Here is a 4089-nt window from a genome sequence, read left to right as displayed (position 1 = left end):
GACACCGAGGTTCTCAATTAGCCATTTACTGCTGGGGCTGGCCGCCACTTCTGCACACCCCACCCCCGGGAAATGGAAGCTGAGTGATTTATGCCAGGTCAGAAGGAAAAAGGCTGCTTTTAGTTATTTCACTCTGTGTGCCTCCTGCAGGGCGGCCAGCTGGTGAAACACCGTGTGGGCTGCTCAGGTTTTCATATTGATTTGCAAAGACTCCCACTGATGCAAATGTCATAGCTGGTCTGGTATTCCGAGTTTAAATTCCTTGATTCGGGTCAACTATTTTGTGCAAACCGAACCTGATGACAGTCTGCAGAGAATGAGTAAGTTTGAACTCTGATTCTAAAATGACATGACAGGTCTTCAAACAAAGAATCAGAACTTGCTGTTTGCAGTGGTCACCTGTGAGGTCGACACTGGTGTTTTTCTTGCTCGGAACAGTTCTGGGACTCTAGAACTCACAGTACCTTCTTTTGCATGCCTGAGGCGTCACACAGATTTGGGGGTTTTGAAGGTGGATTTAATTTTTGGAAACTGTCACAAATAATTCAGGGCTACGTCTGGTGAATCAGGCTGGTAACCAAGTTGGGTGATACTATTTGGGACTTCAAACCAAGAAGCTTAATTGTTAAGTATGGTGGCTAATGCTCCTCCTGGACTCACCTGAAGGAACAGAGCTGCTTTGGGGCAGCCAGAGCTTCCCAAGGTGTTGCTATCAACTTTGAAGGGAAAGCATTCACCTAGCCCAGTGGTCGGCAAACTCATTAGTCAACAGAGCCAAATATCAACAGTACAACAATTGAAATTTCTTTTGAGAGCCAAATTTTTTAAACTTAAACTATATAGGTAGGTACATTGTTATTAACTTAATTAGGATACTCCTAAGGCTTAGGAAGAGCCACACTCAAGGGGCCAAAGAGCCGCATGTGGCTCGTGAGCCACAGTTTGCCGACCACAGACCTAGCTAAATAGGCTGTGAATTACTTGGGGCTTTTTTTTAAATCAGCTTTATTACTTAAAATATATGTATATAAGCAGGCCTCCTCTTAAATAACCTTGTGATTTTGTTGGCGTAAAAGCTTATTAACTAGCACCGTTTTTCCTGTGTTTATCATAGGCCATTAATTTATTTCCATAGACCTACCATGGCTCCTGAGTTTTCCTTGGCAGCAGTCCAGTTCCTGAATGTACTGCTGAGCAAGGAGCAAGTAGTTTATCATAACAAGGGCCTGGGATTATTGCTGAGGAAAGCGGAGGGAGGGCCCATCTGCCCTTCCCATCCAGGCCAGCGAGTGGCAGATGGAGGGGAGAATTTGCTTTGGGCTCCTTTTCCACCCAGGACAGTCTTTCAGGTGAGGTCATCCTGTGCATTTCATTTCATTTCATTTTGACTTCCTGAGCCCTAACCCTGCCCCGGCATTGGGCTTGGCCCTGAGAAATTTTGAAAGGAACATGAGGAGAACGCCGCCTTCGAGTGAAGAAGGCCATTACCATGAAGGAGGTACAAAGAAAATGGCCTAGGCTTTCTGGAGGGAAAGCTCCGACAGCAGAGGCAGAAAAGGGGACCCCGAAGGAGATGACATCTGAGAGGCAGACCGCAGAGGGTGGCGCCGGCAGGGTGGCTGGAGCCCAGGGTGGTGCAGAACCTGTGGCCACCCGCCCTTGCTCCGAGAGCCGAGTTCCCAGCCAAGCCCAACAGCTGGCCCAGCTCGGCGTGTGGGATTTCAGCATTAGGTGAGAAGTTAATCACAAACACGAATCAGCCTTGTTTCTTCCTTCTCAGCCCGGCTCCCGAGCGCTGCAGGGAGTGGGCAGGGCCCCTGGCTGGATGTACAGGAAATCGTACTGGGGAAACATGAAGCCCGCTATTTCTCACCGGGCCCAGCTGTTACCTGCGCTTCAAGAGCACAGGGGACTCTGCTCTACGGGAAGAGAACCCCCGCAGCGCAGCAGGCAGGAAGAAGACCGACTCCCGGGCCAGCTGGCTTGTGGGGTTCCACCCAGGCTGTGACCACTGGGCAGTTTTTCATTTCAAAGACCAGACCCTCACTCCCACTCCAGCTCCACTGTTCCTCCTGGGTCAGAAACTCTTTTTTGCTCATGTTTCTGTTCTCTCTCCTTTCTCCCAGCCCTGGATGGCCAGCTTATATAGAAAACAGCACTTCTCATCCAAACCAGCAGGACCGGGTTAGGACCTGAGGTTCTGCCAAAACCCTTCCCTCCCTAACCCTCTCCTGGAATGTCTGACTCTCAGCTACCCTTATGTTTTCTCACATTCTCCCTACTTCCGCTCTAAGGCATCTCACTTACCACCTCATATTTGCAGGGCGGCTGTCACTCACACAAACTGGTGATGGTGTCAGTCTCCCCTACTCTGGAACCCCCTCACCCTCTGCTTTTGAGTCTGATTACAGCTGCCCCTCTGTCTGGGTGCTGACCCGGTGGGGCAGCCGGTCGGCGAATGCCATGCGTGGCTCAGAGTCATGCCATCACAAAATATTTTCCTCCCTCTGAATTCTGTTTGCAAAATCCTCAGCTGCCAGCAGTTCCTTACAAAGAAAAGGCCTCGGTGTCCTAGAGAAAAGTCACCCTCATCAGGAGCTTAGTACATCTCAGTAGGCAGCCAGGACTGCGAAATAGTTCACTTTCTTTGTTTCTTTCATTAAAAAAAAAAAGTATTAAAGTTACTGCATGTAAGTAATTAATTAGAAAACGTTGACTTCATAGGTCATTGCACAAGCCTACAAATGTTCAAGAAATTCCATTTAGCTCTGGGTTTGAATGTCACATCTATTTATGTAGTCAAAGAAGTCTGGCTCTTTTTTTTCTCCTGCCCCAAAAAAGATGCATCTGGGCAACAGGCGGTGGGGAGTAGAACCAACAGACTTTCTCACTATTACAACTTCCTTACTATTCTTACTGTTACAACTTAAAGCAAGCCCGTCCGGTGGCTGGAGTTGCAACACAAGTGGACTTTGGCAGTTGGATCCAGAAGGAAGGACTCCCACAGGGAGCCGGATGGTCCCCAGGGCAGTGCTGGGGAGAGCACAGGGGAAAGACAGGAAACACATCCAAGGAGCTGTTCCCCTTCCTGAGGAATAGAGCTGCCGCAGGAGAGGGTCAAGATAATGTGTGCCACCAGACACCAACATGTGTCCTTTCAACCTGGGTAAACACACCAGAGGTTATGCACACACCATACCCTCCAAGTCAAAATCACTTGTTATCAACAAAGCCCTCACTCCCATCTGGGCAAGGCAGAAAGATCACACCCAGACACACACGCACACACTCACCTGAGACATGGATAAACAAGCACACTGTCCAAAGCCGTCACCTCTATCGGTAACAGACGGCAGGGGTCTTCTCTCGGGCCCCTCCTGGTGTCTTTCAAAGTGAATTGTTTTCTCAGGCCTCTGTTTTGACTTTCAACACAACTGAACACATTAGCAGACCGGCTCAGGCGGCATTTGAAGGGTTGGCATCCTTCAGGGGGAGGAGGGGTGTGATGCCCAGGAGACCTGGTACAGTGAGGAGGGGAGGGGACTGCAGGCTTGGGGGAAGCTAGGGATGAGCACTAACACCTTTGAACATCTCTGTGCTCCAATCAGTGTAAGGCCAACCCCAGGAACCAAATTCACAAAAAGTCCCATGGAAGCCGGCACCTCGTGCGGTGGCTACCTCAGCCTCAGACACTATGGAACACGTGGTGATGATGGTGGATCATATCTCATATCTGAGTTATAAGTTTCTAGTGTTACATATAAGAGTTGATTCTTCAAAAACAGCTTGGCCAACTTCTAACCCAATTCTTACTCCTGCCCACCTGACAGCCCCCAGAGAGTCACCTGAATGCAGCCTTTACACTGACCAATCACTGATGAATTCCAGCCCTCCTGCAACTCCCCTTCCTGGCAAGTGAAGGAGATTTGGGGGGAAATGTATCAGAATTTCCTCTTACTGATTCAAGTGAAAAACTAGTCCTTTCATTCCGAAGGATGAGTTAAAAAAAATGCTAATGGCCCTAGCCAGCTTGGCTCAGTGGATAGAGCATCAGCCTGTGGACTGAAGGGTCCCAGGTTCGATTCTGGC

The sequence above is a fragment of the Myotis davidii genome, unplaced genomic scaffold (genome assembly GCF_000327345.1).
Source record: "Myotis davidii unplaced genomic scaffold, ASM32734v1 scaffold44, whole genome shotgun sequence".
Classification (NCBI taxonomy): Eukaryota; Metazoa; Chordata; class Mammalia; order Chiroptera; family Vespertilionidae; genus Myotis; species Myotis davidii.
Note: the sequence above shows the minus strand (reverse complement) of the source record.